We start from the raw sequence: 12,869 nt of genomic DNA on the forward strand, positions 1-12,869 counted from the left end.
TCCCACTCAGCAGAGCTAAATGAAGAAAGGACAGCTAATGCTGTTCCATGTTATCATGTCAGAAAAGTATATATGCAGAGGTAGATATTCCAATCTGTGTCAAATCAAGGGCAAGAGGTTGTGATTCGATCGTGTTTGGAGGTAGTTCCACTACATGTAGCTCAACTATTAGTTTAACTGCATGTTGCAATAGCTTGGTGGTAGTTAAACGAAATTCAAATCTTAGTAGTGTTTTCTGTAAATAATTACTGTTTTGCCTTGTAGCAGTGTAGTGAACTACTGTCACTACTTACAAAAAAAACAATTCTAAACAAAAAAAAGAAAAGGGAATTTAACTCAATTTAGATTCATTTGAATTTAACTTGACTCAGACATTGTAGACCCAATGCTCTCACTTGTTTGATGATAAAATGATTCTAATGACTAGCATCTACTCAATTCTCTTTTATCCCTTTCATTCCATAGGATTTAAGCTTGACTCACAAACCTCACATACTGTACCTTGTATGAGGCAAATATCCTTATTCATTCCATATCTTTATTTTATTTTTTGGAATAAAAATATTCCAAATATTCCGGCTTGGGAAGTCCTGAGGGAGTTGAAACAACAAGCTTACCACTACTAGCCAATATTTGTTATGTTAATGCCCAAAACACTATCCCTAAACTTTTACTTGAAATGCACCTCTACTCCAAAGCAATCGAGAGTGTTCTAAATACATACATTACCTTTTGAATCGATCTCTATTTGCTTCCGTCTCAGCTGAGATTTATGTGCAGAACAAGTAGACTGGGGCCAAAGTCGCTCACTGATGGTAAGTGATTCACCAGCAGTGCTACATTTCTCATCTCTTACAGTAATATAGTGATTGTGAGTCACCTATTAAGTATTCCTGAGGAAGGCTAGACAGCTACATGTTTAAAGGCATCTAATCCACCCAGTGGTGTTGAGAGGGACATCAGAGCATTAAAATAAATGTGGGGAAAATATATCAACACTTGATAGCATCTTGAAAATATTGAGGGGGGCGGGTAGGGCATCGCTGCAGGCACTGTATTTTAAGTGTTAGTGTATCATGTTTCTCTTGAATGGAGAAATAATGGTTTAGGCTGTATTACATTCTACTTAATGATGGGTAAGTAAATGCCACTGCTGGTTGTAACTGCAGAATGATTACTGAGACTTGAATATGATAATTGTGAGGTAAAGGAAAGCTTTTTCTTACGCTTGTGCTTTGAAAAAAAGATTGCCTGCTGCTAGTACAAATATCCGCGGCCTTAATTGTATTGTGTGAGTGCTGCTGTACTTCCATTGTGTGTGAGCCATGGACAGTGGAGCAGTTGAGGTCTTGGAGCTGTGGTGACCAGACAGTGAAGGACAATTAAAACAATCCCTCTAGTCTTTCTCCTAGCCTGTACAGTTTTAACAGAAGCCAATAACCTCACACAGCCAGGGTAAGAGATGAGGAGTGAGCCAATGTGTAGAAATATCACCCCCTTCTTTTTCAGACCAAGCAAGCATCTTCAGTATATTATTAGTTAGCAGCATGTACACTATAAGAAAGCAATACTAACATGACTGTTTTAAATCTAAAGGGGAAGTTATTTCCCTGTAGATGCTAAATGTTGCACAGACTAACACATTACGAGTATATGACTCAAACACACATGACCCAAGAAAGACTACTTCTCACAGTGTGCTTGAATGGAACTCCGGAGAAGTCTATGAGTTCGTTGGGGCCCTTACACAATTGAAATATTAACCAATCAACACAGTCTTCAAAATAAATATTATTAGGCAATGCACACATGCTCTGGAAACACCAAGACCTCATTATGATTCTGATAAGAATCATATTTAATGATATTTTCACACAGTAGAGAGGTAGTGAGTTAGGGCCTATCAGATGAAGTTGTAAATAGGTAAAGCCTCTGCAGGTGCAGGCGAATATTGTCTTGGGTTTGTATGCTGGGTGGGAGATGTGTTCCTCATTCACATTGTTTTCAAGTAGGAAATGCAATTGCCCCCCCGTGGTTATCAGAGCGATCATACTGTATCTGAACCCCCAAAAAAACAACAACTAAAAATCAGAGCACTTTAACAGTGGAGCCATTTTAGATAACTGTGCTCTCAAATCATCTGAACCTCACCCTGCATGGGGTTCAGCTTACAGACCATTACAATTGTACAAGAATAACAAAGAGCAGCTTAAGGAACTGAGCGAGGGGGGCTCTCTCTTTCCTCTATCTTAGACATCCTCTCTCTCTCTCTCTCTCTCTCTCTCTCTCTCTCTCTCTATGGAATTGGTCTAAAGCAATAAAGGTGATTCATGTGTGAGTAGATGTGATATATGCCCCTGTCTTCCAGAACCCTGGAGGCAATGCCGTCTGTTTTCACAAGTGTGATAATGTGTGTGTGTGTGTGTGTGCGCATAGACTGTGAGTACTGTGTGTGCACATGCATGTGTGAATGGTATGGCAAACAATGTAGTCATTGTACAGTATGTGCTGATACGTTTGTGTGTGTGTGTGTGTGTGTGTGTGTGTGAAAGAAAGAAAGTGAGAGCAAGAGAGTCTAGCAGTCTAGCGTTACAGATGGGTTTGCTTTGCTGAGAGGGATGCAGCAGCTTTGGAATTAATTCTCCATGTGCTGCATCCTGGCCTCCCGTTTTGTGACCGGCTTTGAAGCACTTGCTGGAGCAGTGGAGGAGGGTTTAGTGCTTGGTTTACACTGCAACTTGAGGGGATGTGAACGAGTGGAGGTATGTCTCCATGATGACTACTAGCATGTGGGACCTACTCTTGGTCTGTATAACTGAGATATTGCTTGATTTATCAGTATACGAGTTTCAATTATCTCAGCTACAATGAAGAAAGCTTCCAAATGGCCACAACAAAGCATACCATTAGATATAAGTATGTGTATTCAAGTGAAGTATCAAGCTAAGAGATTTCACCTCTGAACACTGTGTGCCTCACGTTTGAATTCGAAAGTGGTTTGGCCATTGAAGCAAACTATGAAAAGATGTATAACTTTAAGCCCTCAACATGGTCTGTAATGCAGCACTTTGATGGAGAAATCCGGTGCACTTCAGTTTGAACATTACACCACAGTAAACCTGTCACCACCAGGGGTTTCTTTTCCTATGATTTCATCCTCCTTGGCATACACACAGACACGCACGCACGCACGCACGCACGCACACACGCACACACACACACCTTTGTTTGGATAATAACATAAATAGACAGAACACAGATACCTTACTCTTGCTATGGGGAAGAGTAGACCACCAGGGTCAAATGATCAAGACGGTAAGCTTGTGGAGCTTCCTGAGCTCCGCCATGCTGCTTTTCTCTCTGGCAGGTAATTGCTACCCAACTACTGCTATAAAAAACGATGAGATCAGGAGGTTGCATGCAGTGAATTGTTGCAGTGAATTGAGGCAAGCTAAAATGGACCTTGTGCACAAACTGACCTCGGTTGCTAGATGGCGCTAGTAAGTCGTGCTAGGGCAAGTTTTCTTGCAATGATCGCGTTTGTAGGCCTGTCCCACAAATTTGAAATTCAAATGTGAACATTCAGTTCCTATTTAGGCAGCCTAGGACATAACAGAGAAGACATTTTATTTCCTATTTTGGCAGTCCGTTTTTCTGTAATATTCTGTCTTATCTGATTTGTTCTCATGCCGTTTTGTCTGTCTGTCTGGGCTATCATTTGTTGGGGACGGTGACTGGACGGAGATTGGATTAGTTTTGCAATGTATACTATTATTATTTTCATGCCTATTATTGTGATCGTTTAATAATAATAATAATAATAATAATAATAATAATAATAATAATAATAATAATAATAATACATCAACTGTAGGCTATATAGGCTAGCACTTTTCTAAGGCCGCTTTACGCTTTACAAAAATAAGTAACGGTACAATTAAATTACCATATGTGATTGCATCAATACTGTACGTGTATTGTTTGCCTTATCAAGGGCGGAAGCATGATTTGTGAAATAGACATACATTTCCTTGATACATACTGCAATAACACATTAATTTTACACTTGATTTGGAACTGTTCCAACCTTGCATTTGTACAAGTTATGAAATCTACAGTACAATACAATGTTTTCGCGCCTGTAAAGCTTGGTGCAGGCTGTCTCAATTTTCTGATCACTCCATGCATGATTAATGTTGTACTGTCAAAGCTTCAATCAATACGCCTTCTGGTGGAAACTGGCAAACAGAAGAACAACTTGGTACGCAAGAAGGAGTTTTAAATAATTTCAAGTGTGTTCAGGTCCTGTGGAGCTTCCTGGGTGCCTACTGGCTAATTGAGTAGCGCTGCAGCACCGCATACTGCTGAAAGCGGGAATTTCCACGCAATCTATTTGGCTTCATCTGTAACGCACACACACACACACACACACACATTCAGTCTTGCATATCAAAGATGTACTAGTAAAGTATAAAATACATCTACTCAATATGACCCCATGGAAAGAGTGTTGAAGCTCCATCAACACAGTGGGTTTTTGTCTCCTGTTACTGTGGTCTGCAACAGAGAAAAGATTGTGCCTACAGGAGGAAACTTGAGTGTTAATTGCCATTCAATTACAGAGACTAATCGGTGTAGGTGTTTCACAACCAAAATATCCCTGGTCTGGCTTTCTGCGCTGCAGAGCCAAAGAGCTGACTTGTATTCTTACAGGTGAGTGATGCACTATGAGGGAGGGAAGGAATGCAAGGGAGAGAGAGTGTGAGAGAGGGATAGCGATAGAAAGAGAGGAGGCTGCTGAGCTTGAAGCAATGGTACTGTAGGAGTCTTGTTACAGAGACTGCTATGGGACGAAGATGAGGATGGAGATGGTGGAGGAGGTATCACAGACAACCTGCACTGTGATGGTATTTCAGAATAGCCCTGGGCCTCTCTCTCTTTCACTTTCTCTCCCCTTCTCTCCAGTGTGCTCAGGAAGGCAGTGCATGCCCTTGGAGTTGAAAGGTTTATGACAGAGTATCACTTTACCACGGCAAACAAGGCTCAGCACTCAGGTTGGGTTACCTTGAACTATTTGAAGGTTAGAGGGTCTACACAAGTCAACTGCAGTGGTTGTTCAGCATACCTACCTGGCTGGCTGAGTGTGGGTGGGATGGTATTTAAGAAGGATGTGTATGTCACTCATGAGTATGGAAAGCTGAGAGGTAAATATGGAGAGGAAGAGGAGGACAAGCAACCGAAACAGAACGAGTGAAGTACAGAGACTCAGCAGAGGGCAGCAACCACATATCTGAGTGCTCAGGAAACTACACAAGCTTACCGTCTTGATCACTTGACCTTGATGGGATACTCTCACCCATAGCAAGAGTAAGGTATCAATGGCTCATCATCAACATTTGGAATCTGCGTGATACATCATACCTTAAGGTCAACAAATCAAGTGGGTAAAACAACCTTTTTTTTAAAATGTGTGAAAAAGTGGCAAACGTGCCAATTGTATAACATATAATGTGGATAAGAAATTGCTGTTATGAAAATGTTCAACAGCTAAACAGCTGAGGAGGGAAACAGTGAAAAGAGACAATAAAGACATTCAGCAAGTAATTAGCACAAGAATACAGCAAATCAGTCCATACAGCACTGTTAGCAATTTGAATCTGAAATGAAGAAATTGTTCACTTTAATTATGAGCACCAATTTGAAATATTCACCCTCAATGTAAAACCAAAAGCCCCACTTGTATAAAAGGCCTATACTAACTACCAGCAGACGTCAGGATGTAATTTAACTATACAAATATACTATGGCGCCTCCAATTAGTAAAGGCGATAATTCATTTATTTTTGTCACATCAATAACATAACAATTATGTCTTCAGTTATTATGCCAGTGTAATTACTATGCCACAGTTTTGCTGTGTATCCAAGAATGTCAATGACTGAATGCATTGAAGACATCTGCAACTCTTCAGCTTTTCAATCACCCACAAGACACTCAACCATAATTAAAATGTGTGTGGTTCATAAAAAACATGTCTCTTCCTTTTTGTTGCTTGTCATATTTTTGTCACAAAGAAGGAAGTGACAGCATAGTTTCTTTGTAACTGTTACACACAGACAGCCAAACAGTACTTGTTTTTCAGAAACCAGAATTCCCCAACCCTTTCAATTCCTTGAAAATGGGGGAGTAGCTGTGGTTTCAGACGACCCATTCCAGCCAGGATCGAGGGAGCAGGAAACTGTGGTGTCTGGAATTGATTTGAGGCAAAGGGAAAATAAAATACTTTGGATTCTTAAGGCTAGGGGACAGGAGACAAACGGCCACAGATCCTAACCATTTGGGTGGGGGGAAGACACATGAGAAGGAAGGAGACACTGCATTGGACTCTGGGGTTCAGTATGTTAATTCTGTGTTGAAATGCCCAGACAGACAAAAGTACAAAAATGTAAAGAGGAAAAGTCTCGGTACAACAGAGTGCACAAAAGATATTCTAATATTTCTCACATATTTCAGCCCATTGAATGTTATATATAGATAGATATATATCTAGTATGTATACTGTATACAGTATATATATATACTATCTTCCCTACAAGTATTCCCTTCTTGAACAAAAAAGGATTGACAGATGTATTATTCCAGTTTCCATAACAACTGATAAGCAATTCGCACATTAGGAGACACTGTTGAATTTTCAATGGCTTTTCAATAACTTGTTGGCTCTGGGGTAATCTTAATTCATCGGTTTGGTAAACAGTGAAATTAGACTCGCAGGAGGTGCTTAACATACAAACAGAAATAGTCCCATCCAAAATCAAATGGAAACAGAGCTAATAGAACACCACTGCTAAAAGTAAGTAATCTAATGCCATAGGTATTGAATTTATACTAATTTAATTCATGTCATTGATGCCCTAAAGCAGCATACGCTACCAGTTTCGTATCAGTAAAATCCTATGGAGAATCTCACAAACTGACTTCTACGAGCATTTTGCACCCAATCATTTTTATTCATTAGATTGACAAAAAAGTGGTGTGGTAACTGAGTTCCGAACATGACTGTGCATGCAACATAAGGGTGCAGTCATGCACAATGTCAGGGTGGTTGGCTGGTCATCCACATTTTCAGCAATGGAAAAAAACAAACATGCTAAACTCAATTTCACAGCCACTGAATGTATGTTCTTTCATGGGCAAGAGCAGCAGACCTGAAACTGTCTCCATTGTTGTAAAACAAACACAGAAGATGTCAAGGTGATGAGCAAGAGAGAGAAAAAGGAAGAGAGAGAGTCAGCAAGATGAGAAAAGAGTAATCAAAGGGAGAGCAAATACAGTGTCAGAGACCACTTCAGTGCTTCACATTTCCTTAGCAATGATGAAGAGGAACTTGACTGATGAAACACTATTCATAATTTGGTGTCAAATGTTTAGGGCATTCAATAGATTCTATCATTAAAAAACAATAACGATTAAGAAATGGCCCCCAGCGCACAGCAATGTTAAATAGCTGCCATATGAGCTATACACGTGGAGGAAAATGGTGGAACACTGTGAATAAGGACATCTGAGGACAATTATTGCACAGAACTACTTTTGGTAAATCTCAAATGTCTATCAGACTTCAGTCTTAAGTGTATAGTTTACTTAACCTTATACCAAGAACGTAGTGTACGAACCTACATAGTCAGCAACTTTGGATTTAATTACTTAGCTGCACCTAAGCATTAGCAAACCCACTCGACCAGTATACACTCACTGGCCACTTTATTAGGTACACCTGTTCAACTGCTCGTTAACGCAAATATCTAATCAGCCAATCACATGGCAGCAACTCAATGCATTTAGGCATGTAGACATGGTCAAGATGACCTGCTGAAGTTCAAACCAAGCATCAGAATGGGGAAGAAAGGTGATTTAAGTGACTTTGAACATAGCATGGGATTTTCACGCACAACCATCTCTAGGGTTTACAGAGAATGGTCTGAAAAAGAGAAAATATCCAGTGAGTGGCAGTTCTCTGCGCGGAAATGCCTTGTTGATGCCAGAGGAATGGCCAGACTGGTTCGAGATGATAGAAAGGCAACAGTAACTCAAATAACCACTTGTTACAACCAAGGTATGCAGAAGACCATCTCTGAACACACAACACGTCGAACCTTGAAGCAAATGGGCTACAGCAGCAGAAGACCACACCGGGTGCCACTCCTGTCAGCTAAGAACAGGAAACTGAGGCTACCTATCCCCCGGGCTCACCAAAATTGGACAATAGAAGATTGGAAAAACGTTGCCTGGTCTGATGAGTCTCGATTTCTGCTGCGACATTCAGATGGTAGGGTCAGAATTTGGCGTAAACAACATGAAAGCATGGATCCATCCTGCCTTGTATCAACAGTACAGGCTGGTGGTGGTGGTTTAATGGTGTGGGGGATATTTTCTTGGCACACTTTGGGCCCCTTAGTACCAATTGAGCATTGTTTAAACGCCACAGCCTACCTGAGTATTGTTGCTGACCATGTCCATCCCTTTATGACCACAGTGTACCCATCTTCTGATGACTACTTCGAGCAGGATAACGCGTCACAAAGCTCAAATCATCTCAAACTGGTTTCTTGAACATGACAATGAGTTCACTGTACTCCGATGGCCTCCACAGTCACCAGATCTCAATCCAATACAGCACCTTTGGGATGTGGTGGAACGGGAGATTCGCATCATGGATGTGCAGCCGACAAATCTGCAGCAACTGCATGATGCTATCATGTCAATATGGACCAAAATCTCTGAGGAATGTTTCCAGCACCTTGTTGAATCTATGCCACAAAGAATTAAGGCAGTTCTGAAGGCAAAAGAGGGTCCAACCTGGTACTAGCAAGGTGTACCTAATAAAGTGGCCAGTGAGTGTGTGTATATAGATATATATAGATATATATACAGTACCAGTCAAAAGTTTGGACACACCTTCTCATTCAATGGTTTTTCTTTATTTTTGTTTTCTACATTGTAGATTAATATTGAAGACATCAAAACTATGAAGGAACACATATGGAATTATGTAGTAAACGTGTTAAAAAGTGTTAAACAAACCAGAATATGTTTTATATTTTAGATTCTTCAAAGTAGCCACCTTATGCTTTGATGACAGCTTTGCACACTCTTGGCAAGGTGTGTCCAAACTTTTGACTGGTACTCTACATATATATATATATATATATATATATATATATATATATATGTGTGTGTGTGTGTGTGTGTATGTGTGTGGTAGGGCTCAAAATTAGTATGCTCTTCATGAATAGCCTAAATTATCTACAGTAATGCATTGGCATGTAGCTCTAACAGAAAGAGAAAGGACTGTCCCAGTCCTGCACCAACCGTGTACTCTACTGCCGACTCAACTAAGACGTGTTGTCTTCCGATACAAACGGTTGTCAACCAGTGGGTTCTCATTTTATTCTTGCCTCTGATTCAAAAATGGGCAAAACAAGGGGATAATAACCCTTACCTACAACATAGTGGCCACCTGGGGAAATAAACAAGGGAAGATAGAGGAGAGAAAATGTGATTCCACTTGTTATCAATCTTCCTGGGTCCTGGCAGTTCAGACCAGCCACCATTAATTAGCAATATCCTTTCCGTCTGGGACTGATATGTCTATTTGTGAATATATCATCCCATATATCATCTATTCCACAGACACAGGTTAATGAGTCATATTCCAAAGTCAATTATATCCAACTCAAGCCTGTGGGAGTTACCATTGAGGAAATTACGCACCACACTCACCCATATAGCATATGATTGTATGGACTAATTGGTGACAAAATGAATGATGGTGTGTTGTGACCTGTCTCGCTAAAGATCCTCTCAAGATGGAGCGCTCGTGGAAATTTGCTCATTTAAAATTAGATATTGACAGAGATTTCCATCTCCGTCAGGGTTCACAAAAGATTGTCTGGGGTTATTCTAGCAGTGCCACATGAACCAATAAAGAAAGTGGGTCTTTCCTCATTTAGGAACAATGCACTGTGCCTAATGGAAAATGTGGTTTGTACATTTAAAAATGTACTATACCTTAGTAATGAACATATGCATATGTACGTTATAAATGTTGTAAATACTAGAGTGTGATACGATAATCCAAACGTTATTGAAATTTCACAAGCGGGATTGGCGATTATCTAATATCTATTCCCTAAACCACTGCCTCTAAAAGACTGTGCTGTGGTTATTACTGTCATAATAAAAACATTCCAGCTCTCTGCTGCCTGTGACAGCGCTAACCTTTGGCAGTGTTGTTAGGCAGGCAGGCGATCCAGTGTTATCATCAGGTCTGTCTCCCGGAGCCCCAGAGCCCTAGGCTAGGTATTCTCTAGGCCTAATCCAACATTTAATGCAGCATTACTGGAGCCCTATCTTAGCCGTGGCTTTATCCCTTTTCCTTTATATATAGTGATCTTTTTTACTGCGGGGACTGGAAGAAGCGGGAGGAGGGGATGGAGGGGGGTTTTGGGGGGTGGGGGGGGGGGGGGGGTGACACGGCTTGTTCCTGACAGGGCATTCACCCTCGATACACAATCCGCCATTTCAGGACAGCACGAAAGAGACAGAAAAGAAGTGTAGCTTCTGAGCAGGCTCCAATGCCCAGGATGATGCTTTTTCAACATAAATTGCAGAAATTAATAAAATATTAATATGACAGATATCAAAGGCAGCAGGGAAATCCTCTTTTTCATTCTTGCAAGCAGAGAAATTAGATTGTTAATCCTCCAGGGCTTACATTTGTTTTCTGTATCTCAGAGTTTGATTCCTTTGGGATTTATGAAGCATGGTAATCCTACAGGAAGTGAGTTTAACTTATTTTTTTTCCTCTTTGCACTGGGGCTGTTGCAATATTAGTTTGAGCTGTGTCACTCTGCTGCCTGGCAAACGTTTGTGGGACATTTGGGCACATCGACAGAATTCAAATTACTCCAGGTGGCTTTGATACTGAGTCGATCAGAGTTCTATTGAGGCAACATTTTACAGTTTGACCTTGCTGTCAGGTCTGGATTTAGATGATGGATCGTTACAAGTCCTGCAGTGCCCTAAGTCTGTAGAAACTAAATGAATGCGGTTAAATAAAGAGAAGTAATTATTTTGAGAAAAAGGATTTAGCTAATCTGTGTGATTCATCTTTTAAAAATTCATCAAAGTGGCACAAACAACTGGCTGCTACTTTAAACTGTAAGATTTATATTGATTTGTCAATGTTATTTCTCACTTTTTTCAAACCTCTTGCTAACAAAAAATGGAAAATTGTAGGGTATAAAACACATCGGTGACACAGGAAAGATCCCAGCAAGTCCTTCCCCAACAAGGCGATGGATTTAACAACCCAGTCCGACTGGTCTTTAGACACAGGGAGAGACCTTTAAGCTATTTATAGTGACAAACTAAAAACTAGCCCAAATCAGCAAGAAGACAATAAATGTAATCATTCCACAGCATGGCATATGAGTAAACCCGTAATCTGCAGCTGAAAAACCCCTACACTAAGCGCTTTTATTCTTATCCTGGGTGAGCACAGAAGCTGAGGCTCCACCCTTCAGTTAAAGGTCTGGCAACAATAGAACATCATCTACATATAGAAGGAGTTGAGGCCTCAATAAATGTCCCCCTATATCTCACTGATCTGGCTTTTGGGCTTGGGGTCAGAAGGGTAAAGCTGAGAGGGTGGGCCCCACTGCTGAAAAAGTTGACATTAGCATCCTACTACCATGCTTTGAGTTAGAACAGCCACCATGCTTCTTTGTTGTCTTTTTTTTCCACGTTACAGAGGATGAGGCACTAGTACTTTGACATGAGGTTGTCTTGGGACCTAATGAAAGGGATGGCCCATTGAGATTATATCATTCTAAATCTTGACTTTGTACGCACAATATATGCATGTCATGTTGTGATGCCATTGGGGAATTTGTTCTGAAAATCAGGAGCATCAAAATGCCAAACATTACAATGCAACAAATGAGCTCAACTCACGCCTTATTAGCAAATGGAAGTCATCTTAAATAAGTGGATCATTATTTATTTTTTTATAATTTTCATAATTTGTATTGTGTGTTTAAGATAAACAAACCATTGGGAAACTCTTTACATTCTTTAACAGCACCTAACTTTATTAGTCATATAAAATCTCTCTCTCTCTCTCTGAAATAAATTGCATCGCACTAAGGCCATTTGGTTGTATATGAGTGTATCTGTTTCTCTCACCAAAGGAACAGAACTGAGTTATGCAATGCTGCATTTGCTAGCCTACAGCAATCTTCTTTTCTTGTTCTCTCTTGAGTTAAAAGTTGCATCCAAAGACACACACAATGAATTATCAAACCCATAACAAGGGATCTTTTTACCAAATGTTGTTTTCTCATTTATGACATCAGCCCTGAAGACAAAATCATCCACATACCGTAAAAACATCCCTACTGTCTATTTTCATTAACATCCACTCAAGTCTAAGAGACCAAATAACTGCCTGCTTTAAATGCAGCAAAATTCTGTATACTCCATCTTCCTGAAGAAAAAAAATGGAAAAGTTCTATTTTGTGCTCCAGTCATTGAGACCATGCCCTGACAAAATTCAGTCACTGGGTTAAATTCTCCACCTGGGCTTTTGTAGCCTTGTCGTGACATAGCTTTCACTCTTGATTAAGGTATCTTGCAAAACATTTGTGGTGACAGCCTGGCTTTTTTTCTCCCCATGTTTAACTCCTACTTATGGCTTGGTTCCAGAATTTGTAGAGCACCTACTGTACAGTATGTGGAATGGTAGACTTATTGTTTGTGTGACCAATAAATTGACCCCTTTTATCTTTGCCTACTGACAGAGCAAG

The sequence above is a fragment of the Argentina silus genome, assembly GCF_951799395.1.
Source record: "Argentina silus genome assembly, chromosome: 2".
Taxonomy (NCBI): Eukaryota; Metazoa; Chordata; class Actinopteri; order Argentiniformes; family Argentinidae; genus Argentina; species Argentina silus.